The 22,267-nt window shown below is 38.1% G+C and overlaps 1 long non-coding RNA gene across 1 annotated transcript; it reads left to right on the plus strand.

Annotated features, from left to right (window-relative positions):
- Positions 1–5,014: 5,014 nt before the first annotated feature.
- On the plus strand, positions 5,015–20,873 carry LOC122044441. The gene is made up of 3 exons (XR_006129556.1): positions 5,015–5,043; positions 5,420–5,475; positions 20,587–20,873. It is a non-coding gene; the product is annotated as an uncharacterized LOC122044441 (long non-coding RNA).
- The last annotated feature ends 1,394 nt before the right edge of the window (positions 20,874–22,267 follow it).

Below are 22,267 nucleotides of genomic sequence, written 5' to 3' on the forward strand. Positions count from 1 at the left end.
TGTAACTTAGTAGAAAATGAAAAAGATACTAAAATTAAAAGAATTAGAAGTGACCATGGGGGAATTTAAAAACCTACAATTTATTGAATTTTGTGAGATTAATGGATATAAACATTAATATTCATGCCCTAGAACCCCCCCCCCCCCCCCAACAAAATGGTCTAGTAAAAAGAAAAAAATAGAACCCTACAAGAAGCCGCTAGAACCATATTAAATGAATACAACTTAAATAATCAATTCTGGGCCGAGGCAATTAATACAGCCTGTTACATTCAAAATAGAATTCTAATTAATAAAATACAAAATAAAACTCCATATGAATTATATTACAACAAGATTCATAACTTAAATTATTTAAAAGTTTTTGGGTGTAAAGTTCATATATTAAACACTAAAGACTACTTAGGAAAATTCACATCTAAGTCAATCCCAGGAATCTTTTTAGGGTATTCCACAACCAATAGGGCCTATAGAGTTTATAACAAAAATACCTGAAAAGTTGAAGAAACAACTAATATAATTTTTTATGAAGAAAATAACTTACCTAACTTGATAAATGAAAATATTAATCAAAACACAGAAACTATTAATTCAAGAAATTTAGAAGATGATGTAGATATTCAAATAAAATCTAGTCAATCACAAGAACCAATTATTGACTCTAACATAAGACCATCAAGAACAAGTACCAATCACCCACCTGATCAAATTTTGGGTGATCCAACCATAGGAGTTAGAACTAGATCATCTTATAGGAACCTAACTCAGATAGCTCTCATTTCAAAAATTGAACCCAAAACTATAGAAGAAGCCCTACCTGACTCAGACTAGATACTAGCAATGCAAGAGGAGTTAGCCCAATTTGAAAGAAATCAGGTCTGGGAATTAGTACCCAAACCCAATAACAAAATCATAGTTGACACCAAATGGGTATTTAGAAATAAATTGGACGATAAGGGTGAAATTGTAAGAAATAAAGCTAGATTAGTAGCTAAAGGGTTCAGTCAAGTAGAAGGGTTAGACTATGATGAGACCTATGCCCCCATAGCAAGACTTGAATTCATTAGGATACTGCTAGCCTATGAAGCACACAAAGGATTCAAGTTATTCCAAATGGATGTAAAATCTGGCTTTTTAAACTGATTTATCAAAGAAGAGGTATATGTAAGTCAACTCTCAGGATTTGAGGACTTGGACCACCCGAACCATGTTTTTAAGCTAAAGAAGGCCCTATATGGAGTAAAGTAAGCACCTAGGGCTTGGTATGAACGATTATCAAATTATCTAATATCTAAAGGTTTTAAACAAGGTAAAATAGATCAAACCTTATTTGTAAAAACCTTAGAAAAAGATATTTTTATAGCCCAAATCTACGTTGACGATATAATTTTTGGTTCAACCAACACTAAATTTCTAAAAGAATTTACCAAATTGATAGAGAGTTAATTTGAAATGAGCCTAGTAGGAGAACTTAACTTTTTCTTAGGATTACAAATTAAACAAACCAAAGATAGAATTTACATCTTTCAAATAAAATATGCCAAGGAATTAATTAGAAAATTTGGAATGGAAAATTCAAAAATTATAAGTACTCCAATGGTTACAAATGTTAAAATTGACTCTGACTTAGAAGGAAAAATCAGTAGACTTAAAATACTATCGAAGTACGATAGGAAGTCTACTCTACCTAACTGCAAGTCGACCGTATATCATATTTGCAGTAGGTATGTGTGCAAGATACCAATCTTGTGTAAAAGAGTCATATCTAACAAATGTTAAAAGAATACTTAGGTATATTAAGGGAACCCTAAATGTAGGACTTTGGTACCCTAGAACTTACACCTTTGACCTAATCAGCTACTCTAACTCAGACTATGTCTGGTGCAAATTAGATAGAAAAAGCATAAGTGGTAGCTGCCAATTCCTAGGTCAGTGCCTAGTAAGTTGGTTAAGTAGAAAGCAATACTGTGTTGCTTTATCCACTACTGAAGCTGAGTACATAGCCTTAGGAGAATGTGCATCTCAACTATTATGGATGATGCATACCTTAAAGGACTATCAACTAGAATATAAAAAACACAAAAATCTCCATTGATAATATAAGTTCAATTAACTTAACCAAGAATACAATTCACCACTCAAGGACTAAGCACATAGAAGTTAAACACCACTTTGTAAGAGATCATGTAGCTAAGGGTGACATTGTGCTTAACTACGTTGAGTCCAAGTCAAACTTGGCTGACATTTTCATTAAACCCTTACCTGAACTCGAATTCAGTGCACTTAGAAGGCAAATAGGGATGTGCTTAATAGAATAAGGGTTTTTTTTCTTCATTTGCAATTTCAAAATACTTTGAATTCAAATTCTAGGAAAAATAATTTTCAAAATTCCAATTTTTTATTAGTTTTCAAAATTTGGACTTAGCTTAGGAATTTACCCCCTAGAAAGCATGCACCTCTAGCTTCAGCTAGAGCATCTCACAAGCACACTAGGATTATCTTGCTTGTGTATGACAACACTTAGAATGGAGTGAGATGTATAGGGTACTGGCTAGACTTCAGAATGCTTATATCTATGTATCATAGTAAGTCTGGGCAATAAATACCAAATTTATCATTAATTAATTAAGTTAAGTTATCCTGTCTTAGTCAAATCTAACTGGATCACTGACTTAACTTGATTAACCAAGTGAAAGCTATTACCTTTTAGGCAAGCAGCCAGTAGCTAATGGTTAGACATTTGGATAAGGAAACTAAGTATTTAGTTTGAATTTTTTAAATACTCATGCTTGGATTTTAGGACTTTGGAAAAGAAAACTAAGTTTTTATTTAACAAAATTGTCTTACACTTTTTGATTCTAAGTGAAAGTGGACTTAGCTAAAGTTATACAAATTGATACTATTTAAGCTAAGTACTTTTCAAATTTTAACTAAGTAAAATTGCTTTTTGAAACCCTAAAGTGTTTCTTTTTGAAAAATTCCTCACTACAAGAAAAACCCTCATAGACATCGGCGGAACAATAGCGGGTTTAAGTAAATTTCGATGTTTTTGAGTATTTTACACCGGTTTTTCCAAAAATCGGTGTCTATGAGCATAGATTTTCGCTCATAGATATCGATTTTTTTAGCCGATGTCTATGAGCACCTTTTTTTTGTTAATAGACATCGATTTTAACAGCAGTTTTTAAAACTCGGTGTCTATGATAGCTTCCTTATTCTATCTACAAAATCAGATAGTAAAAAACCATTGTTAAAAGTGGTATTAATGAACCAAAATAAAATAATTTAATTTTCCCACCAATATTTAGCCAAAATTTGCAACACTTCACTCTTCCCTCTAAACCTAAACCTATATCGCGTCGTCCACCGTATACCGTCGCAATGCTACCACCACTTTCCTCCTCGCCGCTGGCCGTCCGGCCATCTCTCTCAGCCTCATCTCCCTCTTCCCCTTCCAAGATCGATGCCCCTTCCTCTCCCGATCAGGATCAACACACGATGCCCTTGCTTCTTCGTCCAACCACACTGCATCTCCTCCAACTCCTCCCTTTGGGTGAGAAGAGGAGCCCTTCTTCGCATTGCCACCGCTAGAGTCCTTCTTCGCATTCTGGTAATTTTTCCTTTATCCATCGTCGCTACTGAAGTCCTTCCTCATCTTCGATAGTTTCATCTTCTTGATCTATTGATTGCAAGTGTTAATTGATTGATGCATGCAATGTGTTTGATGAATTTCCTCAAACATTACCCTGACTTGATTTTATCATTTTTGTTTGCTAGATTGAGGAGTTGTTATTTTCTGTTGCTAAGTTGGTTTTATGTATTCCTTGAACTATCAAGTTTCTTTCATATCTATGCTAATTCTTTTCATATACCATGTTTTGAGATGGAAAAGGTGGGCGAGGGTGAGGATTGAGATGGACGACTACGCAAGGGAGATGATTGAGCTCAAGACTCTGGTCACCCGCACCCTTGAGAAGAAAGGTGTCCTCGCCAGGATTAGGGTTTGATAGCTACCCCTCGCCCTTTTTTGTCGTCCCCCTAACAGTTTCTCGTCTTCTAAATTCTAATGCAAAATTTCTTTCTCTTGTGCTTATTGATTTGAGAACTAAGTTTGTTTACCCTTTCTCTGTTAAGTTTGTGTTTTCCCCCCAAATGCATGACTGGATTTATCCTGTTGGAATGAATGAATGGGTGATTGGGTCTCCAATCCTTCCGAGGAAAATATTTCAGTGGAAAATATTTACAAATTACAGCTTTGTAAGAAATCTCTAATATTATGTAATTTTTACTGGATTTTTGCTCTCTATGCTTGATTAGGCTCTTCTACAGAATCATTACTTCTCTATTTATTATTGAAACAAGTGTGTGGAGCCATTTTGAAGTTTTTTAAGGAACTTGGAAGCCAATCGATCCAATCATGACCATCTTAAGTTGGATTTCTGAAATTTGTGTAACCTTTTACATCAACAGATGTGTTATTGAAGGAATTTAGTTATTGCCTTCTTATTCCATGTCCCAGTTAGTGGTTTATTTCCCGTCATGCAAAACTAATTGGTTGTATGAAAAATCAAATAAGTTTATACAGAAAGTGTATGCTGCGGTGCATTCTGTGCGGTTATGTGCGGCACAAACTATTCACTTCATCCAAGCTAGCGCAAAAACGTGTTGCACTTACACATCAGCAGTGAGGGGAAACAAAATGCGCTGCAACCCTAGCCGTCGCGACTCCGCGAGTCTTCTCCTGCCGCCGCAGCGTTCACTAAACTACCGACTCCTCTCCTCTCCTCGTCGTGTCCCTCTCCTCCCTCTACGAATCCCTAACTAAAGCAGCGCCGACTCCTCGCCGCCTCCCTTTCTCTTGCAAAACCCTAGAAGAAGCAGAGCCTTCGGACACGCACTTTCTCTTGCAGCGAGACTGCTCTCACAGAAGCTCGGGCGCGAGGGATTCTCTCGCATCTGATCTCCCTCGACACTAGGGCATTTCTCTTCAGCGGCGTTCAATCTTCCTTCTCATTAGTCTCCCACTCATCAGCAGTATTCCAGGTGATGGATCGATTTTCGCTCGACTACCGTACTTGATTTGTTCCTATGTTCCATTTGTATCCCTGATTTTTTTTTTCTGTTGCTTGCACGCGTTATTTAAATTGAGGATAAATGCATTGGTTTTGGAAGCAAATGTGATTAAAATTGTGAAGTTCAGTACCTTTTGATCTTTTAGAATATGGAATTCCCATCATGTAATGGTTATCTGCCAAAAAGAAATACATCTATAACTGTAGAATTCAAATTCCAATTCATGATTCCTTTTATTTCAGGCATGCTTTGAAAAAATTGAATAGGTTCTTGCTTCTATAAAATTTTTTGTATTTCTAATTTCTGTACTAACTTAAAACATAGTTTTTTTTTCTCTTAATTGTAGGTTGTTGCATTTGTCACTTTCTTCAATCAACAATAGCAACATTGAGGGCCTTAGAGGTGAACTACTAGGTTTCTTCATCATTTATTTTCAACTACTAGGGCCTTAATTTTTTTGTCACTTTCTTCATCATTTATTTTGATTGTATGTGCTATAAATACCTAACACCAATTACCTGTAGTATTTCTTTACATTTTTGACTCTTGGAGAGTCTCTAAATTTAAAAGGATGTGATATACAACAATTGCCTTCCATAGAGGTTAATGGTGGGATACAATCAATATAGTCAAAGATAATAGTTGAGTCTTTGGAACTACTGGTTCAATTATTGTTGATTTACCTGGTGTCAATTGCAATTACAATAATGGTGATTATAATAGTTGTTACAACTAGTGGTTCCATTATAATCTTTTTTCTGCTCCAATATATATATCTCCTTGTTTATATGAGAATGTGCTATGGAAATTGAAATAATAAGAAAATTCTAAGTTGAAAGTCCTATGGAAACAATACAAGGTGTCAATTTCATGTTTAACTTAGATGATGTTCTGTTAGGATATGATGCATCTATATCAGAATCACTTTTGTTTTATTCTGTTAATTGGAACAGTTTTTATTTATATCATGCCTATGATTTGATGTTGTATCTATATCAGAATCACTTTCTTTTTTATTCTGTTAATTGAAATAGTTTTTATTTATTTATCTATTATCAAATAAAATGCGAGGGTGCCTAGAAATGGAAGAAAATAGAGTTGATGATCAAGAATTCATTCCCCAAGTTGCAAATGATCGAAAGTCAAAAATTGGAATGGAATTCTCATCTCTAGAGGATGCATATTCGTTCTATAACCAATATGCACGAGAAGTCAGATTTAGTTCAAGGAATAACATGAGCAGGAAAAACAAAATGACAAATGAAGTGACATGGAAACAAATTGTATGCTTTAAAGAAGGACATACAAATCTAATGTGACACAATAAACATCCAAACCCTGATCAACAAATAAGGGAAAGAGCACGTGGCACAGTTAGAACGGGTTGTAAGGCAAATATTACATTTGTCAAGAAACAGATGGGACCGGATTGGGTTATCTGTAACTTTATAGAAACTCATAATCATCCGCTCTCGACTCCATCAAAGGTGCATTTGCTACGCTCACATCGTAGTGTTTCGGCAGCCAAAAAATCATTGACAAAACAATTTTCAGAGGCTAATGTACCAACTTGTCAACAAATGTGTTTATTAGAGATAGAGTATGGAGGCCCTGAACGGGTAGGTTGTACAGAAACTGATATTAGAAACTTTGAGAGAAATCTAAGGGATGAACAAAAGGGTATTGATGCTAAGACACTTATCGAGTTTTTTACATCTGAGCAAGAGAAGAATTCAACTTTTTTCTTTGCCTACGAGACTGATTCAGATAACAAATTTAGTAGGTGCTTTTGGGCTGATCATGTATCAAGAAGGGCATATAGTATATTTGGTGATGCTATTGTATTTGATACAACTTATAACACCAACAAATATGATTTGATTTTGGCACCATTTGTAGGAGTTAATCATCATCATCAGACAATTCTTTTTGGTTGCAGGTTTCTTAGTGATGAGAAAACTGAGTCTTTTGCTTGGTTGCTTACAAAGTTCTTAGAAGTCATGCCTAAAAGTGCACCAAACATTGTCATCACTGATAAGGATCCTGCAATGACAAAAGCTATTGCACAGGTTTTGCCTCAAACAGTGCATCGATATTGTTTGTGGCACATATTGAACAAATTCCCAGAAAAATTAGACCCTTTGACTTTTCGAAACCATTATCACAGCATAAAGAACGTCATTGCAAATTCTACAACACCTGATGATTTTAAGAAGTCATGGGAAGAGACTATCAAAGAAGCTAACTTAGAGAAAAATGATTGGTTGTCCTTGATGTATCAATTATGACACAGATGGGTGCCAGCATATTTTAGTCATGTATTTTCTATAGGAATGTCAAGTAGCCAAAGATCTGAAGGGTCACATGAATTTTTCAAGAAATATGTCTCAAATAAGAACTCATTAATGGATTTTATCACACGTTTTAATAGAGTACTGAGACACCAAAGATACAATGAGTTAGTTGTAGACCATATTGATATGAATGAAAATCCCAAAGTTAATACAACCTGGCTAATGGAAAGTCAAATGGTTAAGCTGTACACAAAAAAGAAACGACTGGAGTTTCAAAGTGAAATGATCGAGAGTCATAGTTATTATGTGCAACAGACATGTACAGGAGTTGCCTCAGCAGTTTACCATGTGATGAAATTTCAAAGTTCCTCTTCCTCAAAATCAAGAGTGCTCACGCATGACAAACAAAGGGATTGAGGGCATTCCATGTAGACATATGTTAGCTTTTTTTCGTATCAACTAAGTGTTTCATTTACCTGATATGTATATACTCAAACGATGGACGCGATATGCAAAAGTTGGAGCAATATATGCTTTCGGAGAGCAAAATGTCATTGATGATACAGATTCAAAAAGATATTTGATGTCGAGGCACTCGAGGTTATCCTATAAAGCTTCAGTGTTAGTTGATGATGCATCTTTGAGTAATGAGAGGACAACCTTCTTGGAAGAACAATTTGATTATATCTACAATAAAATTCAAGAGATGTCCATTAATACAACATGCAGTGATAGAAGTCAAAGAAAAAAAATCCATGGATGAGACACATGATATTATTGATCCTTCTGTAGTAAGAACTAAGGGATGTGGGAAGAGATTAAAATCATCAAAGGAGAAATCAACATCAAATTCTAAGCATTGTCGTAGATGCGGACATCGAGGAGTGTCACATGACAAGCGTAACTGCCCCAATTTGCAACGAGGGTATGTGTCGATTCAATTTTTCATTTTTATTATATTTTTTATTACAAATAAACTTATTTTATTATCTTTTGTATATGACAATATACCAATTATCAGATTAATTGAAGATAATAATCTTATCAGTCTTGACAACAGATATGAACCGGATTTGGGATCTATAGCCGGTACTATCAAACTTTTTATTTGTTAAATTATAGTGGTTTATTTTTTATTGAGATAATGAAATTAATAAATTGTGTAAAATACCATAAATAGGCGAATATTAATAAGGGAATTTTCTGAAATTTTTGGAAATTTTTCGGGAATTTTTTGGAGCTCGTATGGACGAGTTTACGGGGATAAAACGGGGCCCGGAAAAGCCTGTTTTGGCTATCCCATTTAAGCGAGGAAATGTTTATAGTTACATTTCCTTTTTCTTTATTTTCCTTATTTGTTTCTTTTTATTACATCGCCGAAAGCCCTACGTGCCCGAGCCCCTCACCCGTGCCTCTCTTCTCCCTCACTCCCGAACCCGACGCCGAAAAAGCCCTAACCGCCGGCGCTGGCGGTTTCTTCCCCCGTGTCCTCACCACGCCTTTCTTCTTCTTCTCTTGTGCCCTAGAGAGCAGTGAGCCACCACCGCCGCTCCTCCCCGTTGCACACCGCGAGCCGACCTCTCCTCTACCCGTCGCCGCTGTGCCCTAGCCGGAAGCCGACGACCACGGTTCCATCTCTCTCTGACGGCCATTTTGTTGTTGTCCTTGCTATGCCCTAGCGCCGGCAGCCGACCACAGTGCCCTAGCCTTCCTTCTGCTGCAGCCGCCACAGGGAGCAGTGATGCCGCCTTTCCTCTTCTTCCTGTCCAAGCGCTGGTGACGTGCGAGCACAGCCGAGCAAAGCCTTCACATTTCTCTAGCGCCATCCTCCTTCCCTCTGTGCTGCCGAGCCGACTCTCACAGCCTACTTTCGTGCCCTAGTTGGGTGTACTGTCGCCGTTGCTCCTTTGCACAGTGCCGCCGTCGTTCGCCCTATTGCCGGCCAGCCGAACCCTAGATCGTTGCTTGCTCACCTGGGCCCTAGTTCCCTACTGCTGAAGCCTCTAACCCGTGCCCTAGTAGTGAAGTCACTTGTTCTAATTCCAGTAGCAACCATCTCTTGTAGTTGGGTCATGTGCTAATTGTTTTTTTTGGATTCCGCCAGCAAGGTTTTCAGCTGTGTCAATTGGAAATTCTTCGACCTTGGATTTAAAAGTGATACATCCAGATTTAGGTGAGTTTTGAGGTGATTCCATTCTACATTGAGTTTCATTAATAGTAATGGATAGTACTAGTTGATTAGTTGATATTAGATTGATAAATGTATTTGTTGTATTCCATTTGGATAAGTTAATTGATGATCCAATTGAGGTTTATAAAGTGGGTTTGTATTTAAGTTAGATTTCAGGGATTCGATTTAGCTAATTAATTTGTATATAATTAGCTAAACCTGTATGTCATGTTGATACAGGACTTTGACGCGAGACGAGTATCTCGGAGTCGGAATTGGACATTTCTTTTCTCGGAGGCGAGTACTTTTGACTTATTGTCTTTGATATGCATAGTAATGAAATTAACAAGTTGCATTAATTATGTTCCTCATTTGTTTCGGTTAATCACTACTCGATTACCTGTTACCTGCTTGACTGATTGTTTGTTTTGCATTTCGTGTTGTTATGTACTTGATTACACATGCTCATAGGGGTAGTGATATAACCATGTTTCACCATATTCAGGACCTAGGTTTGATACCTTATTTGATCAGGGTACTTTGATATGATTTATTTATTATGGTGCACATCATTATATGTCCATAGATTGGTTTAGTATATTACCATGCTTAGTGTCATGCACCATTCGCATGATTGCATGCTGTGTGATAGACTACTCCATTATTGTCGAGCACATCGCCAGTTTCATCACTGTTCGGTGCTCCGTTGTGACGCTCATGGGTAGCGTGACACAGCGTGGTAGCACGTCAGTTTGCTCTTTCGGTGCTCCGTTGATCCGCTCATGGGTAGTGTGACGCAGCGTGTAGCACGTTAGAGATCCCTCCTCGTCATAGTGTACCGGGAGATGAGAGCATTGCGCTCCCCCATTTATGATTTGGGGTAGGAGTATGTATGTACTCCGACAACATCCCGTCCTCTCGGTCACTCATCAGGAGTAGTGATACAGAGTGCACGGTTGTCACAGCCCTACCCACTTGGTCCCACTTTTGTTGTGAGTTGGCTGACTGGCGTCAGGGGTGACCATGACATTGGCATCATATGCATGATGCATTTATTGCTTGTGTTTGTGTTTGTTGCATTTATATGATGCACATTGTATGGATACCTATGTTTGACATGCATACAGGATTTCTATACCTCTCGGACTGCTTGTCTTTATACCCAGATCCTGGTTAGTACAGTATTCTCCTGTTTACTTCAGTTTGCATTTACTTTTATTACATCAGGAGAATGTACGCATAATTAGTGCTAGGTGTTATTTCCTTACTTTGCATATCAGTTGTACCTGCTGAGTGTTGGACTCACCCCGCCTTCATTGTTGTTATATTTCAGGATGATCCTGTCAGGAGAGAGTTCTAGTTGCTGGTCCCCTGAAGACCCCGAAGACTTATGGATCTTTTGGTTTTGTTTTGCTTCTTATTTGACCATGGTTACACTTGGTTTTATTTGATACCTGGATATCGTATGGATTGTACTTGTCGATGAATTTTTTATTCGATGTGTTTTACTACATGCCTGCCTGGACGGCAGAAGAGGTGAGTTTGTCAGATTTGAGCTTTACGAGTGTAGTTGAGTATGGTTGCTTTCGAGTCATGGTATACTGATTTGTTTATTTCTTATTAAACTGCGTGGAATGCCTGTTTGATGTGTTTTATTATTGTTATTATTATAGCCGCATGTGGCTGAGGTATATGGATATGTAGAAAGTTTCAGATTGTCCGTCGTACAGGGGAGATGCTGCCGAAATTTCTTCGGACAAGGACTCCTCCGGGGCGTGATAATTTATTTGGTATCAGAGCCAAGTTTTACGATCGTTGTTTTCATATTTTGGATATTTGGGATAACCTGATACCAATTTATATGGTATTAGAGCGCCAAAGTTTGGCGATACTTGTTTGATTTTCGTGTGTTAGATTTTTGAGATTTATCTGATACCAATTTATTGGTATCAGAGCAGGGTGTGATACCTGCTTTTAGTATTCTGGATATATTGTGCTAGCCCAAGTTTGCGAGTCAAACTGGGCATTTTCGGATTTTCGTTATGGTTATGTTTCGGATTCCCGTTTAGGATTTATGTGGATTTCCGGCGATGTTTCTCATTCGGAATTTTGAGGTCAAAATGTTGGGGACTGGACAGGGATGGAACATCTCCAGACGGCATATAGGTATGATGTCTAATTTTATAGTTTATGATAGGTATTAGCATTCTTTATGTAGTACCTGTTTGGTTGTTGTAGCACATATTACATGTGATGGGTTAGCCATTGAGCATGGTTGACCTTAATAGAGATCAAGGATTATAGTCTCTGGTGATTTTTCTTATCATACCATCAGTAGTTTTAGCTTCTGTTACTACTAGTAGGAGATGGAGGCACATACCAACCTCTACTATTGTTAACTGGGTAGTGGATGATACTTACATAATTCCTGTTGATTTAGTCAGTAGAGTTTTTATACTCATATCTTTTGGATATTAGGGTATCCGATACGATGAAAATTATTCATTTGGGAGTTACCATGTTTGATCATTGTTGAGAATGGTTTGAGGTTGAGGGATATTATGAGATCAGATATTGTGATATGTTGATTTCTAATGATTTATGAGAGTAAATGTTATGTGGTTGTCTGATGATCTATTACTAGATATTTGTTTTGATGATCTATTAGTGGATAACTATTTTGATGATCTAGTATTTGGGTTGTCGTTGATGGTGACATAGTGAGTGTCATGTATGATGTTCATAGGTTTGCTGATTATAGTTGGTGATCAGATTATAAATTGGGTGCTAGAGAGTTTACGGTTGAGTGTGCTTATAAGATTTTAATAAATCTGGTTAGTTGTGATTAGTTAACAGGATGAAAAAAAAAATTGGTTGATATTTGCTTCCTCTGATATTGGACTATGTGGATAAATAATGATTTGATGTTTTGAATGCTAATTTGCCCTCATGGGGAGTAGAGACTTATTCATTTGATATTATGTGGGCTGATATTTTTGGAAAAAAAAATGAGGGTGTCTTGATGATCTTGAATTCTGACTTTTTATTTTGGGTCGTACACATTTATACATATGGTATTATGTGGGTTGACATTCTCTAGTTTGAGTTGATGTAATTAATGTTGAATTGACCCATGAACTGATTTAGTTATTTAACAATGTAGTATACCATTTTATCTTAGTTAATTTTTATCAGTAAATATTGATTTACTCTTATTAGATCGGTCAGTAGAAGACTGATTTACGTTTGTCGAGTTCGGTAGTCGTGGTTTGATATACCTTAGTTGCTTGTGGATGATTAAGGTATTCTTGATTAGTTAGTAGATGAATGATTTAGTTTTGTTGGTTGATCAGTAGAGGATTTCCATACTCTATTTTTAGAGGTTCGAACTTTTAGGTTATTTGTGCTTAGTTATGTGTCTAGAGCACATTTGAGTACATGTTTTGTACTGACGTGGTAAGGACTGATTTAGCCATATATCATTGTCGGCTTGGATAGTTTATAGAGGATCTATGTATCCTATTCCATGAAGACTTTGACCATGGACTGTATATACCCGGTTGGATGACTCAGAAAGTGCATTGGGATATGTGACCCCGCTGATGTAAGGAAGTGTAGAGCTAATTGCTTAACACTTATGGGATACAATCGTTACTAGTGTATATTGGAAGAGTACATTTGGATTTAAGATGATAAAATTTTTCCCATTAGATATAGTCTTGGTAGTGTATGACATTGGCTTGCAATGTTATATCATGGTGTGTATATCTTTCTTGTCCGATATTAGTTCCTTTGAACCTAGAGCAGGGTTGTTACTGGATGATTAGGTTGCTTTATTTTGGGTTGCTTTTGATTGATGTATTCATGCTTGATACATATGCATGAATTTTGTTTAGATATACCTGTAAACCATGAGTGTTGGTAGCATAAGGTTGGTCTCTTTGATTGAGCTGGTATGCTGATTTTGCATGTCTATGTTGCATGTATATTATGATTGTTATGTGTTGTAGGAGTCCTATGGTAGACTGCCCATTTGCGAGTAGTATATGTATCCATGTTCTGATATGGTTTGTAGGTTCCTTGTAGATCATGGTTATGTAGTTCGATGTATGTATCTGAATGTATTATTGAAGATATCTTGTCGATTAAATTCGAGTTGTGGTATAAGTACATCTGTGGTGTTTTGATGGAGGTATCTTGTCGATTTAATCTGAGTCGTGATATGTACATGTGTGTTTGGTGTGGTATCTGAGGTATCTTTTTGATTATGTTTGATTTGTGATATATGCACCCGGGTTCGGTATGCATTGTTGGAGGTATCACGATGAATTATACCTATGTTGTGAGTATGTGTGGTGTGTACAAATTGGGGATTATGTCGATCATTACATATGTTGTATGAGCAAGTGTGTCAGGTGTATTGTTGGTAGTAGCATGATGATTCTACTTATGTTGAATGCAAGATGTGGAGTGTCTGCATTATGTCATTTGTTGGATTAACCCGTCAACTAATTCTCCTATCAGTGGATGACCCACTGGGATGCTGATAGAGTTGACTATGGATTTGATTTGTTTACTAGGTTGTTTATACCTTTGGCTGCCCACAGTGATATGTGGTTGAGTGATCTCGTGCAGCCTCTAGTTGGATAGTTAGGTGCCTTGGACACTTATGGATCGTTTGTGGTGGAGCGGAGCTCCCACATATACATATTTCGGATTGCTTGTAGCGGAGCATTGCTTCCATATCTATTGCAGATACATGTTATGGATTATTTGTAGTGGAGTGTTACTCCTACATATTGAGGATTTCTTGTGGTAGAGCGTTGCTCCCACATATATGGTATTTTCTGTGATGGAGCGTTGCTCTCACACTGGAGGATCTATGCTTAGATGATTTATATCGTTGGTGATCATATTTCAGACTTAATGTCAGGGATCTTATGGTTAGAAATGTCTATGATACGGACACTATGTGTCATGATGTTACCATTAGGGTTTGGGAAGCCTTAGATGTTTTCAGAGACTTGATGATTTTGGTATTCCCAGGATGTTTGGATCGGTTTCCATTGTCTTTGTTGACGATGTTGTGATCTATTTCGGATCCACGGTGAGTCACGCACATCATCTTTGTATAGTTCTAGAGATGTTTCGATGGAAACGTCTAGATGTGAAGATCAGTAGTGCGTATTTTGGTTGTCTTCTGTGAGATGTTTGAGACACACGGTAACCAGTAGGAGTATACCGTGGTTCCACAGGAGATCGAGGTTGTTACCATTGGGAGTAGACGGAGTCTATAGAAGAGGCTCGCAACTTCCTTTGTTTGGCTCGATATTTCCGGAGATACGTTGAGGGTTTCTCTCGGATTGCTATGCCACTTACACGCTTGACCAGGAAAGGCATGAAGTTCACTTGGACTGAGGATTATGAGATCAGCTTCTAGGAGCTGAAGTGGAGACTAGTGTCGGCTTCGATTTTTAGTTTTTACCTTCTGGAGAGGACGGATTTGTCCTCTACACTGACGCGTTTCTACAGGGTATGGGTGTTGTTCTGATGCAGCACGGTAGAGTGTTCTCATATGCTTCTCGATAGTGGAAGGAGCATGAGAAGAAATACCCAGCTCATGATCTGGAGTTGGCCGCTATTATTTTTGCCCTGAAGATTTGGCGGTAATACTTGTATAATATTACATTGAGATTCGCACTGACCATCAGAGTCTCAAATATCCGTTCATTCAGAAGGAACTTAATCTTCGACAGAGGAGATGGATGGAGTTCCTGAAGAATTATGATTGTACCATTAGCTATCACCCGGGAAAAGCTAATGTGGTTGCCGATGCACTTAGCCAGAAGTCCAGAGGGACTTTTAGTCTGCCATCGAGTTGTGGTCACAGACTTGATTTAGGGTTTCTCTGAGTTAGACCTTGAGGAGCAGCGACAGACCGAGCAGGGTATTCTTGTTACCATAGTTGCTCAGTCGTCGATCAGGACGAGAATCCGTGAGGCCCAGTTGTTGGGACCTCATAGAGCTCAGCATGAGGCAGAGTTGATCCGTATTATTAGACGGAGGATGTTAGAGGCGCAGGATCGCCAGAAGTGTTATGTTGGTCGGAGACGCAGACTCCTAGCGTTCTCCATTTGCGACCATGTATTTCTACGAGTTTCACCCACGAAAGGGGTGAAGAGATTTGGCCTCAGAGGTAAGTTAGCTCCGCGATACATTGGCCCTTTCGAGATCTTGGAGAGGATCGGAGCGGTAGCTTACCGGCTGGCGCTACCACCGTCCCTAACAGGCGTCCACGATGTATTCCACGTATCTATGCTGCGGAGATATGTACCTGATCCGACGCATGTGCTGACAGATATCCCAGTTTCCCTTCAGCCTGATGCTACTTATGAGGAGGTTCCGGTACGGATTCTCGACCGGAAGGAGCGTCAGTTGCGGAACAAGACTATCTGGTATCACTCGAGGAGGCAGCAACATTCGGATGAGGAGGCTACTTGGGAGCTCGAGGATACGATCCAAGCTTGATACCCCCATCTTTTCACTTGAGGTATGTGATTTAATTTACCGTTCAACATTTATACTTTATATCTGTTGTTTGTATTTGCTGATGGTAGATAACGAAATTTGGGGATCAAATTTTTATTAGTGGGGGAGAATGTAAAATACCGGAAATAGGCGAATATTAATAAGGGAATTTTCCGAAATTTTTGGAAATTTTTCGAGAATTTTTCGGAGCTCGTATGGATGAGTTTACGGGGATAAAAACGGGGCTCGGAAAAGCCTGTTTTGGCTATCCCATTTAAGCGAGGAAATGTTTATAGTTACATTTCCTTTTTCTTTATTTTCCTTATTTGTTTCTTTTTATTACCTCGCCGAAAGCCCTGCATGCCCGAGCCCCTCACCCGTGCCTCTCTTCTCCCTCACTCTCGAACCCGACGCCGAAAAAGCCCTAACCGCCGGCGCTGGCGGTTTCTTCCCCCGTGTCCTCACCGCGCCTTTCTTCTTCTTCTTTTGTGCCCTAGAGAGCAGTGAGCCACCACCGCCGCTCCTCCCCGTTGCACACCGCGAGCCGACCTCTCCTCTACCCGCCGCCACTGTGCCCTAGCCGGAAGTCGACGACCACGGTTCCATCTCTCTCCGACGGCCATTTTGTTGTTGTCCTTGCTATGCCCTAGCGCCGACAGCTGACCACAGTGCCCTAGCCTTCCTTCTGCCGCAGCCGCCACAGGGAGCAGTGACGCCGCCTTTCCTCTTCTTCCTGTCCAAGCGCCGGTGACGTGCGAGCACAACCGAGCAAAGCCTTCACATTTCTATAGCGCCATCCTCCTTCCCTCTGTGCTGCCGAGCCGACTCTCACAGCCTACTTTCGTGCCCTAGTTGGGTGTACTGTCGCCGCTGCTCCTCTGCACAGTGCCGCCGTCGTTCGCCCTATTGCCGGCCAGCCGAACCCTAGATCGTTGCTTGCTCACCTGGGCCCTAGTTCCCTACTGCTGAAGCCTCTAACCCGTGCCCTAGCAGTGAAGTCACTTGTTCTAATTCCAGTAGCAACCATCTCTTGTAGTTGGGTCATGTGCTAATTGTTTTTTTTTTATTCCGGCAGCAACGTTTTCAGCTGTGTCAATTGGAAATTCTTCGACCTTGGATTTAAAAGTGATACATCCAGATTTAGGTGAGTTTAGAGGTGATTCCATTCTACATTGAGTTTCATTAATAGTAATGGATAGTACTAGTTGATTAGTTGATATTAGATTGATAAATGTATTTGTTGTATTCCATTTGGATAAGTTAATTGATGATCCAATTGAGGTTTATAAAGTGGGTTTGTATTTAACTTAGATTTCAGGGATTCGATTTAGCTAATTAATTTTTATATAATTAGCTAAACCTGTATGTCGTGTTGATACAGGACTTTGACGCGAGACGAGTATCTCGGAGTCGGAATTGGACCTTTAATTTGTCGGAGGCGGGTACTTTTGACTTATTGTCTTTTGATATGCATAGTAATGAAATTAACAAGTTGCATTAATTATGTTCCTCATTTGTTTCGGTTAATCACTACTCGATTACCTGTTACCTGCTTGATTGATTGTTTGTTTTGCATTTCGTGTTGTTATGTACTTGATTACACATGCTCATAGGGGTAGTGATATAACCATGTTTCACCATGTTCAGGACCTAGGTTTGATACCTTATTTGATCAGGGTACTTTGATATGATTTATTTATTATGGTGCACATCATTATATGTCCATAGATTGGTTTAGTATATTACCATGCTTAGTGTCATGCACCATTCGCATGATTGCATGCTGTGTGATAGACTGCTCCATTATTGTCGAGCACATCGCCAGTTTCATCACTGTTCGGTGCTCCGTTGTGACGCTCATGGGTAGCGTGATGCAGCGTGGTAGCACGTCAATTTGCTCTTCCGATGCTCCGTTGATCCGCTCATGGGTAGTGTGACGCAGCGTGTAGCACGTTAGAGATCCCTCCCCGTCATAGTGTACCGGGAGATGAGAGCATTGCGCTCCCCCATTTATGATTTGGGGTAGGAGTATGTATGTACTCCGACAGCATCCCGTCCTCTCGGTCACTCATCGGGAGTAGTGATACAGAGTGCACGGTTGTCACATTCCTACCCACTTGGTCCCACTTTTGTTGTGAGTTGGCTGACTAGCGTCAGGGGTGACCATGACATTGGCATCATATGCATGATGCATTTATTGCTTGTGTTTGTATTTGTTGCATTTATATGCTGCACATTGTATGGATAGCTATGTTTGACATGCATACAGGATTTCTATACCTCTCGGACTGCTTATCTTTATACCCAGGTCCTGGTTAGTACAGTATTCTCCTGTTTACTTCAGTTTGCATTTACCTTTATTACATCAGGAGACTATACGCATAATTAGTGCTAGGTGTTATTTCCTTACTTTGCATATCAGTTGTACCTGCTGAGTGTTGGACTCATCCCGCCTCCATTGTTGTTATATTTCAGGATGATGCTGGTCCCCTGAAGACCCCGAAGACTTATGGATCTTTTGGTTTTGTTTTGCTTCTTATTTGACCATGGTTACACTTGGTTTTATTTGATACCTGGATATCGTATGGATTGTACTTGTCGATGAATTTTTTATTCGATGTGTTTTACTACATGCCTGCCTGGATGGCAGAAGAGGTGAGTTTTTCGGATTTGAGCTTTACGAGTGTAGTTGAGTAGGGTTGCTTTCGAGTGATGGTATACTGATTTGTTTATTTCTTATTAAACTGCGTGGAATGCCTGTTTGATGTGTTTTATTACTGTTATTATTCCAACCGCATGTGGCTGAGGTATATGGATATGTAGAAAGTTTTAGATTGTCCGTCGTACAGGGGAGATGCTGCCGAAATTTCTTCGGACAAGGACTCCTCCGGGGCGTGACAAATTTTCTTTATTTTGCGGGCTCAAACAACATGAGATAGGATGTTGTAATTATCTATGGTTGGTATTCATCTATTTCCTTTCTAATAAATAGTCTTGTTCACTGAATTCCTAGTCTTTAACTAATTGTCTTTCTAACAAATTATCTATGCATATTATCATACCATGCTTAGTACACTAATGGTCCACTTGGTTTACATACTATCTTTTTTTTACGTTGTTTCTTGATGTACATATTTTTACATACTGCTGCCAATTTCTGCTCATGTACTATTTACTCTTCTTTTGATTCTACCTTCATGACCTTCATTCGAACATTTGATGCAACATGGTCCAATAGAAGAACAATCTCTTGAATTGATGGGCAAAAAAACATCCACTGGCACCACTGAAAACTCATGTTCCTTTATGATTTTCATTATCAACTGATAGCCTAAAGCATCCACTGACACCAATAGTTTAGTCCTTAAACAATGATTGATTCGTTGCAGATTGATTGGTGGCATGGTTTTGTCATGATAATAGGAATCTCCCTAAAGAAATTAGATGTTCTTCACATTTCAAGCATCTTTGTGCAATCAGGAATAAGCAAAAATAAAAAAAGACTTTTATTTAAGAAAAAAGAATATTTTATTCAAAGTGTAAAGTGTCTGCCAACTCGATCACATTATTTTTTGTTGCCTCTGCATAAATAGATCAATTTTTATAGAAAGATACATCGTCTTCAGGATATTCTATTATCCTGTTTTGTATTGATTATTTTGAACTTTTTCATTGAGTTTATTGTGGCATAGTTTTATCTAACGGCATATGCATATTGCTATATTCATATCTAGTAATTGCTTAGTCTTATTTGGTTTTTACAGGCATGGGAAACGGACAACTGATTTTGCTATAATGGGAAACAGACAGTTTATTTTGTTGTAATGTTAGCATGGGAAAGCTGATTTTGTTGTAATGCTAGCATTGGACACCTGATTTTGTTGTAATGTTGGCATGGGAAAGCTGATTTTGTTGTAATGCTGGCATTGGACACTTGATTTTGTTGTAATGTTGGCATGGGAAAGCTGATTTTGTTGTAATGCTGGCATGTGACACTTGATTTTGTTGTAATGGGAAATGGACAGCTGATTTTGTTGTAATGCATATTGCTTATTTGGTTTTTAACTGTGTTGTAATGGGATGCTAATTTTGTTCATATTTAAGGCATAATTCTATTTTGTTCAACTGTGCTTATTTGGTTATCAAGTTTATAGAACTTTTAATCATCCATTTCAATGGCCAGACTTCATTGTCTGGCTGTAGTAGGGTTATCAGACAAACCAGTTAATGACCAGTAATATCTAGGAACATAAAAACCTAGAGTAATTGTTGTGTGCTGTTGTTACTATACATTTTCTTTTTGTAATTATTTTATGTACAGACATTATTGTGGTATTCTTCCTCACTGCATGCTTGTTTCATTCCTAAATCAAGAGAGTAATTAAGAGAGTCAACTAGTGATGTGAGTGATAGGACCGTAGATGAATGCATAACGATAGTCCATAGTTTTGTGTTTTTCAATTGCACATCAAACATAGAGCTCTGAATTTTGATGAGTTTATTGTATCTTTTTGGTTGTAGTGGCTATGGAAATGTAGGGTTGTCAACTGGCTACAGTTGCTCAAGGTTGCAAAATCTCAATCCAGGAGCAAGTTGCGAGGACAAACCCTATTCACTGTCAGGATGGTTCAGTGATGAGGGCAAGCTTATCTTGATCCTTGTCATGCTCTATGGAAGGTTGAAGAAATTCAGTGCAGGATGTGGTAAATCCTGGAAGCTATATTGAGGGACACAAAATTATGACTCTGAATACGATTAATTAGCTAAATGAGAAGATTAGATTCTATATGTAACGAAATTGTGTAATTAAAAGCTTCTCTTTTTTAATATAACTGATTGCTGTAATACTTTTATGAGAATTTTTTATTATACCCCTTGTACAGATTTTGTTTTTTGTTTTTTTTTCATTTTTGGTTCAAGATATCCACTCTACTGCTGTTTATCCTAATCCTCTTTAATTTGTTACACGAGCGCACGTTACCTCCAAAATATCGAACAAAAAGTGGAAAAAAAAGTTGAAAATCCACTTTTTATTTTAAAATCGTGCTTTTAACTTTTAAGATGTGTTGGCATCATTAGGTTGTAGGAGGAGGTAGTTAAATATAGTTGATTGCAAGTTGATTTTTAAAATAATTTTGCTCATCATAAAACTATAGTTTCGAATTTTTTTTTCATGAGTATTTCAATTCTTATCCTGAAATACAACTATCATTGTACTGTATCATGTGATTCAAATTGAAATTATAACACCAAGAGCAAGGAATGATAATAATATACACGTTGAAATTACAACACCAATATTATTCAACAATGTTTAACAATATAAACTAACAAACCAAATTTGCATTGAGAATTACAAGCATTTAGCCCGTTACATTACAACACCAATATTACTTAACACTAACTAACCAAATGAACTAACAACCAAATCAGGATTATCACTAAGAGAATCAAGTCCACCATCACTAATATCCAAATGAATTTTGGCACTTTAATTATTCCTGGATTATGTCCATGAGATGCATTGTGTTCAATTTCAATTGTGAACGATGAACTAGTATCAGTAGTTACCCACTTTTGTCATCCGTGTTGTCCGCATCTATAATACTGTCTTCCAGGATTCTTGATTGATCTAGAAATACATTGTAACAACTCAAATTTCTCCATTTCGAGTCCCAAAAGTAATTTAAAAATATTTAAAAATGTTATAGAAAAATTCTAGAGATTTTTAGAGTATTTTTATGTAATTTTTGGAGGTCGTTTGGTATTTTTACTAAACGAAAGAAGTTTCAACAAAAAAACGTTCAAGTCGAGATTCGAACCATGGACCTCGGACCTGAACTGAACCTTAACAGAGTCAAGCCAGCCAACTGGTCCACACCTTTTTTTGTGAACAAATATGGAACGGAATATATATATATACGGTAGTTAGGAACATTTTAAATAAAATGAGAATAAAACGCTTGGCTAAGGATTCGAAACCACGACCTTTGACTTGGCCAAATCGCGGTTGACCAAGTGTGCTAGCGGGCGTTTCTTAATAAAAAAGGAGAAATATTCTATTTAAGCAGTAGTTAATGAATAGAGAATAAATAGAAAGAAAAATGGTTGCAGCCGAGACTCGAACCCGCGAGTCGCGCCTTAAGCAGAACGCAGCCAACCAATGGTGTCAGTGGCTGTTGTTAATTAAGGAAAGAACGGA

This window comes from Zingiber officinale, chromosome 2A, assembly GCF_018446385.1.
Source record: "Zingiber officinale cultivar Zhangliang chromosome 2A, Zo_v1.1, whole genome shotgun sequence".
NCBI classification, from domain to species: domain Eukaryota; kingdom Viridiplantae; phylum Streptophyta; class Magnoliopsida; order Zingiberales; family Zingiberaceae; genus Zingiber; species Zingiber officinale.